This window comes from Nelumbo lutea, chromosome 8, assembly GCF_056320005.1.
Source record: "Nelumbo lutea isolate HS-2025 chromosome 8, American lotus-T2T, whole genome shotgun sequence".
Lineage (NCBI taxonomy): Eukaryota > Viridiplantae > Streptophyta > Magnoliopsida > Proteales > Nelumbonaceae > Nelumbo > Nelumbo lutea.
This window is the reverse complement of record NC_142691.1, coordinates 38573375-38589925: the sequence shown is the minus strand read 5'-3', so window position 1 is coordinate 38589925 and position 16551 is coordinate 38573375. Positions and strand designations below refer to the sequence as shown.

Sequence of the window (16551 nt, the reverse complement as noted above, 5' to 3'; positions counted from 1 at the left end):
CAACTCTTCAAGTAGTGACCTCAGCCACAAGATTTCAGCCACTCCATTAGCCATTGACCTGTATTCCGCTTCAGCACTGGAGCAGGAAACAACACTCTACTTCTTACTCCTCCAAGAGACAAGGTTACCTCCCACAAGGGCACAATATCCAGAGGTAGACCTTCTGTCATCAACACTCCCAGCCCAATCGGCATCTGTATAGACTTTCACCCTCATGTGATTATTGTTCTTGAGCAGTATACCTCTACCCGAGCATCTCTTCATATATGCTAATATTCTCTCTGCCGCAAGAAGATGAGAAGTTCTAAGGGAGTGCATGTAATGGCTAACAACACTAACTGCATAGCTGATATCCGATCAAGTGAGGCAGAAATATAGGAGCTTTCCAATCAACCGTTGGAATATAACTTTGTCTTCAAGAGGCTCCCCGCCCTTTGCACTAATCTTGTGATTTTGTTCGATGGGTGTATCAGTCGGCTTAACACCCAACTTTCTAGTTTCCACCAACAGATCTAGAACATATTTTCTCTGAGAGATAAAAATCCCCTGCTTGGATCTCGCAACCTCAATACCCAAAAAGTATCGTAGTGCACCAAGATCTTTCACCTCAAACTCTTGATGAATGAGCTATTTGAGGGACTCAATCTCATGACTGTCATTTCCTGTCACCACAATATCATCAACATATACTGCAATTAGTGTCAGAGAGGACTCCACCCTCTTGATGAATAGTGTATGATATGACTGGGCCTGTACATAACCAAACTTTCCAAGGGCTAATCTGAACCTATCAAACTAGGCTCTAGGTGACTGCTTCAAACCATACAATGCCTAGTTCAGTCGACAAACCTTCTTACCTGTCTCTGTATCATAGAATCCAGGAGGCAACTACATGTAAACCTCTTCCTGTAAGTCTCCATTCAGAAAAGCATTTTTAACATCCATCTGAAACAGGGGCCAAGAATGACTTGCTGCAAGGGATAACAGAACTAGGATGGTGGTCATCTTGGCTACAGAGGCAAAGGTCTCCAAGTAGTCTATACCATAAGTCTGAGTGAACCCCTTTGCAACCAGCCAGGCTTTGTACCTCTCAATAGAGCCATCAGCATTATGCTTCACAGTGAACACCCATCTGCATCCCACCGGTTTCTTTCCTTTTGTTGGGTCAACCAGTGCCCAAGTATTATTCTTCAACAGGGCATCCATTTCGACTTGCATTGCATCTTTCTATTCTGGAACTGATAAGGCTTCTTGCACTGTTCTTGGAATAGGGACATCGGCAATGGAAGTGAGATAGGACCGGTACGATGGAGACAAACGATCATAGGATAAGAATTGTGAGATGCTGTGAGCTGTAGAAGTGGTGCAATGTCGTTTCCCTTTGCGAATGGCAATAGGGAGATCAAGGTCATCCACAAGAGGGGAAGTGGCAACAGTGAGAGGTATCTCAGTAGGCTCTGGATCTGAAGCCGTAGAAGGAACTGGAGCTGGCCGGGACTGTCGATGACTAGGATCAACCTGCCTGCATCGCTTGTGATAGACTCTCAACTCCGGCTCCCTCTGACCACCCTCACCACTACAACCTTCATTATCTAGTGGAATAGATAAAGGAACAGCCCCACTTCCACTCTCACTGCTCTCCCCCTAAGGAAAGAAACTCAAAACAGCCCCACTCTCACTGCTCTCCCCCTGAGGAGAAACCCTAGGATAATAGGGTGTCTCCTCAAAGAATGTGACATCCATGGAGACAAACCATTTCCCTAAAACCGGATCATAGCAGCAATAACCCTTTTGAGTTTGTGCATAACCAAGGAAAATGCATTTGGAGGCCTTAGGTTCAAACTTGGAATGATGAGGCCCGATAAGCTGAATGAAACAGGTACAATCAAAGGTTTTAAGGGGAACAATGAACAACTCCTCGTCTGGGTATAGAAGGGAAAAGGGGGTTCTTATATCAAGAACCCAAGAAGGAACTCGATTAATGAGATAAACTGCCATGAGGATAGCATCACCCCAGAGGTGAATAGGTACATTGGAGGTAAACATAATGCTTCTAGCCACCTCCAAGATATGCCTATTCTTCCTTTCGACAACACCGTTCTACTGTGGTGTATAAGGGCAAGTGCTTTGGTGAATAACTCCATGGCTAAGAAGGTAAGAGGTCAATGGTTGAGCAAAGTATTCATTTGCATTATCAGATCTAAGGACTTTGATTTTGGTCCCAAACTGAGTGAGAACCATCTGATAGAAGTTTTGGGTCAGAGCAGGAACCTCATCCTGAGAACGCATAAGATAGACCCAAGAAAAACGGGTATGGTCATCAACAAACAGTAGAAAATATCCGTACCCACCCATAGAAGAGATATGATATGGCTCCCAAACATCAGTATGCACAATATCAAAAGAGGAATTACTCATTTTATTACTTAAAGAATAAGAGGTTCTACAATGTTTGGCAAACTCACAACTCTCACACCTCAACTTTGATAACTCAACAGACTCAAATAAAGCAGGAAACAGACTCTTCAAAGACTTAAAAGACAAATGACCTAATCGGTTATGCCAAAGCATATCCAAACTCACAGACTGGGAAACAAAAGACTTCTTATCCACTGACTCCTCCCGACGAGAGAGCCATCAGCAATGGATACTCTATCTCGGCCAGAGGACGAGTGATAAGAAGTGAACAAAGATGGCAAGCTAGTCATATGGTCAGATGCACCTGAATCTATTACCCAACAGTGGTCAGTATTACCTGGAGCTGAAGCATGGTAAGCTAAGGCTCGAGTACCTGAATGTGCAAATGCAGATGTGGCAGGAGCTGATGGTGATTGAGATGGCTAAGCTGAACTCCCGACTTCCTTTTCCAACTGTATGAGGGCAGCTCGAACAGCAGCTAAAGTCTCTAGGGATGTGTCTAATGAGGATGCCGAATCAGTGTTCACGGCCACATGAGCATTACCCTTCTTATTTCTTAGTTTTGTTGGGACCAAGTGAGAATGTAGCTTCCAACAAGTATCTTTTGTGTGCTTGGGTTTCTAGCAATGTTCACATACCAGATCTCGTTTATCTTCCTTCTTCCGGTCCCTTTTTGAGTCACCCCCTGGCTTAGGTTTAATAGCTGCCAAGGTTGGGGAAGAGGGTTGAGGCTACACATGACTTTCCTCCTGGTCTCTTCACTATGCACCAGGGAGTATGCTTGAGAAAGGGTCACACTATCTCTTGTCAATATCTGTTTTCGCACAATGTCATATTCTGAATTCAAACCAGCTAGAAACTCAAATACCCTATTCGTCTCGACTTGCTTTCTGTGAGTCTGTGCATCTTTGGGACTCTCCCACTCAAAGGTCTCTAGATAGTCAATCTCATGCCACAAGGATTTCAAGGTAGAGAAGTAGACAAAAACTGGTTTCTCTCCTTGTTTAAGGTTGTTCACCTCACACTTCATTTCATAGGCTCTGGCAACATTAAGGGGTTGGGAATAGGTTTCTTTCACAACATCCCATATCTCTTTGGTTGTCTTTGCCCACAAGTAATTTCAGCTGATATGTGGCTGCATAGAATTACACAGTCACACCATAACCAAATAGTTCTCTTGAACCCACTCGGTGTATGTTGGGTCCTCCTTGGAAGGTTCTTTCACATCTCCCAAGAGGTAACCCAGTTTTCCCCTTCCTCCAATAGTCATCATGGCTGATTGAGCTCACTCCAAATAATTCGACCCATCAAATCTCATAGTTGTAATCTAAAACCCGGTTTCAGATACACAAACATAATTGTGGTTTCTAAAACTACTTTCTCCCTGACCCTTAAACTCCATCTTTGATCAAGATTCAGTGGCTACAAACTGTTAGGGTCACTATACCAGAAAACAGAGTCAAACAAGCAGGTCTGAAAACTGATCCGAAACCAACACAAATCTGATCTGATCTGATCCGAAATATAATCTAAAGCCAACCCAAATCTGATCTAAAACCAACCCAAATCTGATCTAAAATCAATCGCCTATCACAGTATAGGCAAGCAATCAACTCAAATCTGATCTGAAATCAATCGGCATGCACAATACCAGGCAGCCTGTCAATCTGAGATGCTATTTTCTGAAATCACTACTGTGGGGCCCACTGCTGCGAGAGCAAAATTAGGGTTTCAACTGTAGGTCTGAAATAAGTGCTCAGCTGCACTCTCCAAGCAGTCCGCACAAGTGGGACTTGTCGTAGGGCAATATGAAACCCTAAAAACTAATCACCTCTGAGACGGAAGGGGTTCGGTCCAATAGTCAAACCCTAGAAACAAACTTAAACACAGTTCGGCAAGTCAAACCCTAGAAACAAACTTGAACACAGTTCGGCCCCTACTTCTAGATAGGTCCAACTTATCTCGACTGATTGCAATCTCTGAAACTCAATAAAAAAATAAAAAAAAACTTACTTATGTACTTCGGTTTACTATCTTCTAGGGTTACCTGAACCCTAACCTTTGCAGATTCTTCCTGATTACCAACTCTCTGCAAGCCGCGGCAAGTCTTCAACTACTACGAACCTCTCCTGGTAATCTCCAAGATTCAGCCACCGAATACTTCTTCAAAGCTTCCAACCCTAGCTAGTCCTCGTGTGGTCGGCTGGACTAGACACACATGAGAAGCCCTAGATAGGCTCTAATACCAAGTAGAAGATCAAGACTGTAATCAGTCTTGAATCCTAATAGGTTTTAGGTTTACAAAACAGAAGAAAGGTGAGAGAAAGGAGAGAGAATAGAAGAGAAACAAGAGAACACAAGTGGTTGAAAGGAGGGACAGATTCTAACTGATCTGCCACCGCCACTTTCTTATTATTTATAGGTTATGTTTAGTACATAATGGAAAGGACACATCTGCCCTTAGTACTTACATAATAAATAAAGTAAATAAAAGCTGAAATAAATAACAACTTAATTAACAAACTGACTCAAACTGACACTACTATAACTAGAACAAATAACTACACATGTCCTACAAACACAGTGGGGACCACTGCAGTGAGGCCCACATCAGTGTTCTCTAAAATATTCAGTTGGAATGTGAGAGGCTTGGGAAGTGCAAGGAAGATAAGAGTAATAAAGGATCTTCTTAGGAAGGAAAATCCAAATATCATGATGCTACAAGAGACAAAATTGTCTAAGATAAATGCAAGATGGGTTAGAAGCTTTTGGAGGTCCAGGGGAGTGAGTTAGTCTTTTGCTCCGTCTTGCAAAGCCTCAAGGGGAATTGTGACGATTTGGAGATATGAGATAATCGAACCTATGGAGGAATTGATAGAAAGATTCTCTATATCTATCAAATTTAGGAATGTAGATGATGGCTTCATGTGGGTAGTAACTAATGTGTATGGTCCCAACTCCTATAGAGAGAAGAATGAAATGTGTGAGTTGTTTGCAATAAAAGGCTTATGGGATGGCCCATGGTGTGTGGGAGGGGACTTTAATGTAATAAGATTTTCAGATTAAACAAATAACCCTCGTTAGTCAATCACAAGAATGAGAAGATTTAATGAGTTTGTAGAAGATTGTGAATTGAAGGAGATTCCGCTACTACAACATAGATTCACTTGGTCTAACCTCTAGGAATAGGAAAACCCTTTGAGCTCGAAATTGGACAGGTTCCTCTTGAATCTAACTTGGGAAAATTATTGGAGCAACTTGGTCTCTAAAGCTTTGCCTAGGGTCACTTCGGACCATTGTCCTATTAAGATAGGTGTAGAATCCTTTAGTGTTGCCCTAGACCTTTCAGATTTGAAAACATGTAGTTAACACATCCGGAGTTTCAGGATAAAGTGAAGGAATGGTGGGATGAAGAGCTAAGCGAGGTAAAATGGAAGGGCGTGAAATTCCACAATAAGCTGCTAAGGTTAAGATCAAAACTGAAAGAGTGGAATAGAGATCATTTTGGAAGAGTGGAGGAGCAAAAGTCAAATATTATCACTCAAATTGAGGGTCTAGATGAAGAGTCCTAAGGGGTTCTGATTGAACAAGAGAGAAAGCAGAGGAGACTGTTAAAGAAGGATCTAGATGATGTGTTGCTAAGGGAAGAGACTTGTTGGAGACAAAAATCAAGGCATCAATGGATTAAGGAAGGAGATGGGAATACCAAATTTTTCCATGATTTGGCAAGTGGACATCAAAGGAGAAACTTTATAGCCAAACTAGAAGTAGAAGGGGAGGCAATTACTGACCAAGAGGATAGAGCTAGAACCTTTGTAAACCTTTTCAAAAATTTGTTTGGAAGACTTTTGGATGAGAGGCTACCTCTGGAAGGACTGGATTGGCCAAGGTTGGGCAATGAAAAAGCTTGCTGGTTGGAAAGAGGCTTTGAAGAAGAGGAGATTAAAAGGGCAGTGTTCTCAATGAACAGGTCTAAGGCGCTAAGTCTAGATGGTTTTACAATGGCTTTTTATCAAGATTGTTGGGAGATCCTAAAAGAAGATCTTTGTGAGGTGTTCAAAGAATTTGTAGACAATCATGTAGCAAGTCCAGGAATAAATGCTACCTTTTTGGCCTTAGTCCCGAAGAAGGCTGATGTTATCCTCCCTAAGGATTTTAGACCTATAAGCTTGGTGACCAGTATCTACAAAATCCTAGCTAAGGTGTTGTCCTTGAGGATTAAAGAGGTCCTTCCTTACCTAATCAGAAAATACCAAGGGGCTTCTGTGCAAGGGAGACAAATTACAAACGAAATCCTAATAGGTAATGAATGCCTGGGAGAAATGAGGAGATCCAAAAAGAAGGGCTTTGTTTGCAAGCTTGATCTAGAAAAGGCCTATGATTTTGTGGATTGGCAATTCCTCCTACAAGTCTTGAGGCAGTGTGGGTTTGGAGAAAGGTGGTCTAAGTGGATTTTTGGCAGTGTGAGCTCTAGTCACTTCTCTATCCTGATTAATGGAGTGGTAAAGGATTTTTTCCCAACTTGTAGGGGTCTAAGGCAAGGAGACCCTCTCTCACCATTCCTTTTCACCTTATTAGTTGATGTGTTGAGTAGAATGATCTCAAAGGCTGATAGGGAGAACTTAGTAAATGGATGGAAAATAGGTAGGGCTGGTGTGTCAATCACCCATCTTCAATTTGCAGATGACATATTAGTTTTCAGTGAAGGAGGGAACCTTGAGCAGGTAAGGAATCTAAAGACGTTAGTGAAAAGGTTTGAAAGTATGTCCAACCTGAAAGTTAACCTTGAGAAGAGTGTTGTGGCAGAGGTAAATTTGAATGATAGAAAGTTGGAGGCGATTGCAAGGTATTTAGAGTGTTCTATAGCTTCTTGGCCTTTAACTTACCTGGCAAACCCTAGGGAGAGCAGTTTCTAGTGTTTGGTAGAGAAGTTTAAGAAGAGATTGGCCTCTTGGAAGAAAAATTATATTTCTTTGGGGGTAGGATTACCCTGACTAGAGCCACCCTGGCAAACCTACCTACTTATTTTCTGTCAATCTTTAGGATTCCCTATAGGGAAGCTAAGCTAGAAAAGTTAAGAGACTTCCTTTGGGAACTGAGAGAAAGTAAGAAGGATCACCTGGTGAAATAGGAGGTGGTGTGCAAAAGTAAAGAAGAGGGAGGTCTAGGACTAAGGAACTTGTTGCAAAAGAATATGGCATTATTGGGGAAATGGCTATGGAGATGGTCATTAGAGAGAGAAAAAATGTGGTATGAGGTGATAGGAAGTATTCATGGCCACTCAAAGAACAGATGGGATGTTGGGGTTTCTCAATGAGGAACTTTGGCAACAACTTGGAAGGCAATCCACAGTATTCTCCCTCAACTCAATAATTTTCTCAGGTATGATGTCTATACTAGTAATTCGGTTTTGTTTTGGGAAGATGTTTGGGTTGAAGAGGTTCCATTGAAGGACCTCTTTCCATCCTTATTCTCTATCTCTTTGTATAAGAAAGAGCTTGATTCTTCTTTTTGTTCCCTTTTGGAATCTCCTTCAACTCCAGTTTGGGACTTTGGGTTCCGAAGTGGTCTAAGGGACGAGGAAATTGTGAGTCTAACTGGGCTATTGAATTCTCTTGAAAAAAGTGTGTTTGGATCCCACAGAACCAGATAAAAGGTTCTGGACTCTTGTGCCTTCAAGGAATTTTTCTTGTGCTTCTTTCTTCAAGGCCTTGTGTTGTCCTCTATATTCTCTTTCTTTCCCTTTTAAGGAGGTTTGGTGTAAGCCTACTCCCCCAAGGTCTTGGCTTTCTGTTGGGAAGTGTTTCATGGGAATGTAAATACCTTGGATAATCTACAAAGGAGAAGTCTCTGCCTCTCACCCAATTGGTGTACTCTTTGCAAATCCTTTGGTGAGGACTGCAACCATTTACTAATTTCCTGTACTGTTACAGCAGATTTGTGGGATTGGCTCTTCTTGATTTTTGGATGCAGGTGGAATAGGCCAACAGATGTAAGCAGGCTTTTTGACCCTTCTACCTTTGTTTGGCACCATCGAAGAGAAAGAATAATGTGGAGGGTTGCAAGAGCAGCTTTGCTTTAGACAGTGTGGGAAGAAAGGAATGCCAGAATATTCCAAGAGAAGGTGCAAAGCCAACAAGATCTGAAGGAATGTATCCTATACAGGGCTATAGTGTGGTTAAAATCTCTAGATTCATTCGGTAGTTCTCTTTCAATGACCTATGGAGGCCTTGGGCAGAAGTGGCAAGCAGTTCCTCTCTGAAGACAAAGATGCGCATGAGCTGGGTACCCCCACCTGAAGGTTTCATGAAGTTAAATTTTGATGGTAGTAGTCTGGGCAATTCAGGTCTTTATGGGATGGGAGGGGTACCATAAGGAATGTAAGTGGTTCTGTAGTTTTTCTGTTTCTGGTCCTTTAGGTGAAGGGGACTCCACGAGGGCAGAACTATTAGCTGCACTACAAGGGGTACAGTTTGCAGTACAGCTAGGAGTGGAGAAGCTACTAATAGAAGGTGATTCAAAGTGGTTGTGGGGTGGTTACAAAAACCAGAGACTACAATATGGTGCTTCAAAAATGAACTTAAAAGATTCAAATGCTTGACAAGGAATTTGGATGTTAGAATACAATGGGTAGGGAGATCTGCCAATGCTATGGCTGATTGTTTAGCCAAGCAAGGGGCTAATAGGGAAAATCTGTATTGGGCTCAATTGTAATACTTTTTAGTTCTTGATGGGTTGGAGAGGTTGCATCTCATACCTCTCCAAGTGTATTCTATATCAGTGGTTTATTAATAAATTCTTCATTTATCAAAAAAAGTGAACTAAAACAAAAGTTGTGTAGCAGGAAATTAATAAAGAGAAAGGGGATGTAGAAAACCTTGCTAAGTTGTTAGGATGTGAGGTAGGGGATTAACCACTGCAGTACTTGGGACTACCTTTGGGAGTCCGTTCCAAATTCCAATAGCTTTTGGTACCCAGTAGTGGAAAGATTCACAAAAAGACTCGCGAGGTGGAAGAGAAGCTACATTTCTTTAAGGGGTAGAATAACTCTAATAAAGTCAATCATGACTAATTTGCCAGTTTACTAGTAAAGTAGCTTACCAGGGATACAAAGAATGATCATTTGGGGAAGTGGGAAGTAGTGTCTAGGAGCAGGGATAATGGAATGGAGATTTAGGGATAGGAAATATCAAATTAAGGAACTCGGCTTTGTTAGGGAAATGGCTTTGGAGGTTGCCTTTGGAACAAAAAAACTTGTGGCATAAAGTGATTGTAAGCATTCATGGCATGGTAGACTATGGATGGGATGTTGGTCTTGATCCTAGGGCATCATGGTCGTCTCCTTGGAAAGTAATTCACAGCTTGCTACCCTCCTTCCTCTTGAATATCAGGTATGATGCTTGTGTAGGTAATGAAGTGTGTTTATATTAAGATGTCTAGTTTGGGGATACTCCTCTTAAAAACAGATTGTTGTCTATTTATTCCCTATCTCCCAACAAAGGGAGAGTAATATCCTCAATGTATACCAATGACAATTCTTGGGACTTGGGTTTGAGGAGAGGCCTGAGAGAGTCTGAAATGGGGTTGGTAGATGAGCTCATTTCCCATCTCAGCACTGTCTTTCTAGATCCCACTTGTTGAGATGGTAGAATTTGGCTAGTATCCCATCTAGTTATTTCACCTGCGCTTCCTTTTTCACTTCTCTCCTTCATTCTTCTCATCTAATAAGGTCCTTCCCCACAAAAGAAGTTTGGTGTAACCCGGTACCCCCAAAAATAAGTCTTTTGTTGGGAAGTGGTACTTTAAAAAATCAACACTTTGGATAAGTTACAAAGAAGAAAGACAAATTGTTGCCTCTCCCCTCATGTTTGTTGCCTTTGCTTGAGCTATGGAAAGACAAGTACACATCTTTTACTATCCTGTCCTCTTGCTTTGTTTGTGTGGAATTGGTTTTCTTCTCTGTTTGGTTGCAAGTGGACTCCTTCGGATGTGGCCACTCTTTTTTATCTGAGTTTTTTCACATTACCAAAGAAAAGGGGCAAAATAATGTGGAGGGCAACAAGAGCTGTTATCCTTTGGAGTTTGGTCTTTATGGAAAGAAAGGACTAACAGGTTATTCCAAGGAATGGAAAGAACAAAGAAGCAAGTCATTGACTCCATAGTTGTTAAGATCATACATTAGCTGAAAGCAACTGAACTGTTCAAAAATTTCTCAGCTGAGGATATCCTAAGGGGATGGCCAGTGGTGACTAACTCTTCAGCTGCACAAAGTGTGATTCAACCCCCACAACAAAGAGTAAAATTGAATTTCAATGGAAGCTCATTAGGAAATCCGGGGTCCTCTGGAATTGGGGGAGTTTTCAGGTATGGGGAGGGCAGAACGTAAGCACTTTATACTGGTACAGTAGGCATGGGAGACACTTTAAGGGCTGAAGTTATGTCTCTGCTTCAAGGTATGAGATTGGCCAAGCAATGGGGATATCAAAACCTTGAGGTAGAGGGAGATTCTAAACTTCTAATAGGATAGCTGCAGACAAAAAACTTGGGTGTATGGACACTAAGACAATAGATGAGGGAAATACTTTGCCTAGCAACAGAAGTGGGAGTAATCTTCAAATGGTAAGGAGATCAGCCAATTCTGTGGCTGATAACTTGGCAAAGCAGGGGACTCTCAAGGAAAGCTTGTTTTGGGCTGTATTAGATTTGAGATTTGTATGGCATCAACACTCATGCTATGAGTAGTTGACACTTTTGTATCTAACTGTTATTTTAATGAAATTTACCGTTTCCAATAAAAAAAAAATCGTAGGAATGTTGATTGATATGTTAAAAGTAAAATTAGGGAAATAACCCTAATTAATCAATAGTTTTTTTCTTTTTTTTGCAACAACTAAATGAAGCACTTACTCGTCCTTGATTTTGTTCAATAAAAATTTGTCAACATCAGGACATCCAATAGTAGCAAGGCCACAAACATTTGATACATTTGATCATAACACAATCTCCTAACTAATGAAGATCAAGGTGATGAGGTCTCACCAAACCTCCTACATCCTGATAAGAGAATTAATTTTAAGCTCAAAAACCAAATGATGCAAATGGACCTCCAAACCTAAAGATGCATGCCTATAGAACAAGAACACACTAGACGGAGCCAAGATAGAACCACCAACTATGGTCCACATGATGAAGTTGATCATACTACTAACAGGGTCAATCTCATAGTTGTCAAGGTGACACCTAGGCAACTAAGCACTTTTTATTGCTCGCCTCGCCCAAACGCCAACCAGTATTTATATTATACTTTACATTATTTTACAATATTTTTATACTTTGAGCTCATAATATTAAAATAGATGGCGATACACCGTAACATTCTTTGTCCAAATGATACAAAGGAGTTCAAAGACATCAAACTATTGAAGAGCAAACATCTAGAGCAACCAGAATCAATGAGATAATTGCAAGTATTTTCCTCTGTCAGCACCTTCTTCATTCCATCAGGACCTTCTTCTTCTTCTTGCCTTCAACACCTTTTCTTGAGATAGAAAATAACCCTCTCTGCTTCTTAAACATTTTATTCTTTTCCATCCATTTATGGAGCAAAAACCAGGGATATGCCCATCTTCTCCTTTTTCATTTGATTTTTTTTTCTTATCTTTTTCCTAAAACAAGAACAGGGGCTCCACCCCATCATCATTTTCAATGCTTTTTCTTTCAATCCTTTTTTTTTTTTTGAGACAAGAACAGTGGCTTTTCCCCTTCTCCTTCATTGTTTTTGCTTTCCCTTTTCTGAGACAAAAAACAGGTGCTTTGGCTTTCCTTTTCCTTATTTTTCTGATTTTTTTCTTCTTTTTTCTATGACAAAAACAAAGGTTTAGCCCCTTGAAACACTAAGAAAGGCAAGGTTATATTTCCTTATATTTCTTAGACACTAGCCATGAAACATTAGGAAGAGAAGGATTATTTCTGAGAAACAAAGCTTGAAGCACTAGGACACAAACCTTGAAACACTAGGAAAAGCAAGGTTATATTTAATACACTAGGTGACACCTAGGCAGGGGCACCTAAGCGACTAGGCAACTAAGCACTCTGGTCGCCTTGCCACCTTGAAAACTATGGTCAAGCTAGAATCTTTAGAAGATTCATAGTTACCAAAATCTTCATGTTCATTACTGAAATTGCATTATTTTACAAGTTCATAGGTGTGGATTAAAAATAATATCCACATTTCATTAAATGAGAATTTTTTATGAATATCATTAAGTGAGAAAACTTAGCATTATCAAAAGCTATAAAGAGTTAAGTCAATATACCCCACATCACCCCCTTTCATCTAGATGTTTCATCTGGTTAACCAGATGAACAACTCCAAGGAATGTTCTAAAATAATCATGTTTCCAATTAACATATTTAGATAGTCTCTTCTAAAAATGAATATTTTATTGATAAAGCTATGTTAGTAATCCATTTATAAAAATAATTTTATTTTACCTTAATCTTTTGTATCTTACTTGCAACTCAGTACTCATATACCACAAGGAAATACAAAACAGAAATTAAAATGAACAATAAACCATGAAATATTAATTAAGTTTGTCCTTTGTCTTTTAATGTCGACTGCTTCTACTATAATTTATGAACATTACAGCTGTTTCCATTCTCTAGGAATACTCCTTGAAGTGTTCAATGTACAAATTAAGAAAAGATCTAAGCTTTCTTTGGAACTTAATGAAATTCTAGAAGCATTACTTTTCTCCTATGGTAGAGATGAGACTCAACCGTGGCATATTACTAAAGATTGCAAAACTGTTTACTTAGGTGATAGTGTCGTTCTACCTCTTATCTTTTTCTTTGCCTCTTTTTCAAGCTGACTCTATCTCTGCTTTAGTTCATGAATTGTTACCACCATAAGATCTAGAGAAAGACATTTCCTGTCAGCATGAATCACCTTAATTATGTCAATATGGTCCAAAAGGAGGCCACATTAATATGTCAGCATCCTCAGCAAGCTGAGCAAAATGCTTGAAATCTTCAGTGTCGATTCTGAATTTCTAATGCTTGCAGCAGAGGACCAATTCTACAAAAAGTTGTCCCATCTCATTATTCGCTAGTAGCAGTTACAAAATCCAATTCCTAAACTATATATGGAGTTAAACAAATCTTATTTCCTTCAATAATCAAACCCAAGGAATACGTTTACAATCTCTCTGAGATGGCATTATAACAGTCTAAAGCCTACTTGCATTTCTACTAAGAATTAGATTCCTTCTTCCGAAAAGCTCTAAAGGACATTACTAGTGTTGCTTTGCATCTTCAGGACCTGAATTGTGGCCCCTGTGGACAGACTTTGGAATCAGCTGATCAGCTGAGTATTCATTGTTTGATCTCTGCAAAAAAACTGGGATTATTTGCTCAAGGCAGCTGGCCTAGTTTGGGTAATGCCTCTATCAGTTAAAGATCTAATCTGGTGCTGGAAGCTCCCTGGCCTGAGCAAAACAGCAAACCTAGTGTGATAGTCTATTCCTACTGTGGTCATAGCAACTATCTGGGCTGAAAGGAATAACCATATCTTCTGTAATAGAAGGAAAAGTGTAGATGAGTTAATTAGAATTGCTGACAGTAGGCTGTTGTCCTAGGTTTCTGTTGTTAAAGAGTTTAAGCATCAGTCCATCCTGCAAGGTCTGTTGTTCCACCAGGACCCTGTTGTACCATGTTTTGTTCTATCAAAAAATTTCATTACTTTACCTTTTCAAAAAGAAAATGTTGGTCCCAGCTATCTGGGGTCTTGGGAGGGGTAGAGCGGACACAATCCTAACATTTGGCATTTTTGTGCAGAAAGTTGGTTGCTCTCATCATTGAAAATGCATTCTCAAACTTACCAGCCTGAGATTTTACCATTATACCAAATACTTGTAGCACTGAAAAATAGCCTAGAAAAACAAGCACATAATAGTAGAAAGAGCATATGCAATTTCCATATAAGTATACAACAGGAGGCCGCATACATACTGGATAAATATTCACACTCGGGAGTGAATAGAACCATACTGCATACTTTCATAAAGTACACATGCCATGATATCATATACACGTGTCTTGTATACATTTGATTACTCTAGCCAACAATATACACAGACAAGCCAGACCTCCTAAAGAATTAGGTAGTTCAAACCAGTAGAACAACATTGGCAAGGAGGATTATCTTACTAACCAAAAAGATTAATAACTTTGAGCTCAACATCATCATCATCATCCAAGCCTTATCCAACTATATGGGGTTGGTTACATGAATCCTGTTTCACCATTCCGCTTTGTTTAACGCCATATCCATTATTAAATTATGAGCGCTTAAATCATGTCTTACTACTCCCATTGATTTCCCTTTTTATCTTCCCCTAGCCCTTCTAGCCCCTTCAACCTGCAAAGATCACTTCTTTTAACAGGTGTTAATTGTCTTCTATGCACATGACCAACCATAACCATGAGCTCAACATGCTTTGTATTTTTTTCCTTTTGAAGCTGATTTTAAACAAGAATACTCAAAGAGTTAGAAAAATCAACAAGCGGGAAAAGCAAATAATCAAGATGATTAAAGAAAAGAACAAACAACAGTTCCCTCCAGTTCCCCTTCCTAAATAAGTAAGAAAATTTCCACGGTAATTAAGATTACTATTGTACGGGACCCATAGAAAAAGAAAGAAAATCCATTGATAAACAGAGAAAGCAAAATATCGGTGAACTCAGCAAATAACATGTGACAAATGGAGCCACCAACACATACATAAAAAAAAAAAAAAAGACAAAAGAAAAAACTAAATCTCATGAAGCAAAGAAGAAGAGAAAGGCTATACATTCCAGTTTTCCTTCTATTTAGGATGTAATGTTTGAGCAAATTCTGGAGCAAACTTAATTACAAACAACAACAAGGCTCGAATTTTCATTGAAAACATATAACAAAAAAAAAAAAACACGTCCAGTCAACAAAGGAGAAAAACAGAGGAAGATCATGCAAAAATACCACGGAAATACGGGATAAGACCCTTTTCTTCAATCACCCACCAAAGAGAATCAAACCTTCCATCTTCACAACGCAGAAGATTACGAACCCAGTAGAGAAAAAACGAGACCCATATAGCTAATTTCATCCAAAAAGTCGACTCCTTTTATTTGAAAGAGAACTTCATTCTTTTTTCTCTCTTTCCATACGAGATATTCCTTCCCAACTCGGACAAATCTTTTCCTCTTATTCTAAATATAAAGCTGTTCCACCGCAATCCATGGCGCCAAAAAAGCCCAATCCCTCCAAAGCAAACCACCCCGGCTTTCAAGTTTCTCAAGAAACCCAAAAAGGAAACAAAAATCAATGAAACCCAAAAGCAAATCCAAATAAACAATAACAAAAACTAACAACAACAACAACCCATCTCCTGATTCTTATCAAATTCACTAACTAGAAAATCACAAAGTTCCCATACAACACAATTCAAATAAAATCGAGGAATAACTTATCGGATTTTCTCATACCTTTTCTCGTTGGAATATCTATTTGACCTTCTGCCAGGAGAGGAGAATTTCAACTGTGGAACTGACGTGTTGGGCACTACAAAGAGAGAAGGGACCAAGCACCAAATACCTAAAAATATTCTTTTAGGATCCGAAGCCCAGTAAAACTAAAAAACTCGGGTTTCTGGTAGGTTGGCTACGCTTGGAAATATAAAAATAGTTAAATAGAAAATAAAATAAAGATATAAATAAAATAACAATTAACAAACAATCGTGTTCCAGCAAAGAGAGCGGATTTGGTCTTCACAAATTTGCGCTTATTCAATTGTTACTGACCTTTTCACTCGTACATTGGGAGCATCTCTATGATTTTATTCTTTTATTCATAGAAAATGTTTCCAATACACGGCTGTAAGGGTGTAAAGAGTATGAGAACGATGTGTGATAAATTTGTGAGCCAAATCCGATTCCATTAAACACAAGTGCAAATGATTGTAGCCGTTGGATCTGTTTTGTCAGATAGTCAAAGAACGACGAGTGTCCCCGACCTTTACGTCATCGTCAAGAACCAATTCTTTCGTCCACACACAGTGCAACAGTTCAGCCGCCTGACGCGAATCACCGCAC

The 16551-nt window shown here is 39.8% G+C and overlaps 1 protein-coding gene across 6 annotated transcripts in view; it reads right to left on the bottom strand.

The window, feature by feature from the left end:
* The window catches only part of LOC148843860 (uncharacterized), a 30945-nt gene extending 14608 nt beyond the window's left edge, over positions 1-16337 (bottom strand). The window contains exons 1-2 of one of the 6 annotated variants that reach the window (XM_088959002.1): positions 15946-16268; positions 14633-14839 (exon numbers count right to left, since the gene is read on the bottom strand). The gene's annotated coding sequence lies outside the window, so the exon portion shown is untranslated. The other 5 variants (XM_088959003.1, XM_088959000.1, XM_088959001.1 and 2 more) reach the window with 5 other exon arrangements.
* Between the last annotated feature and the right edge of the window lie 214 nt (positions 16338-16551).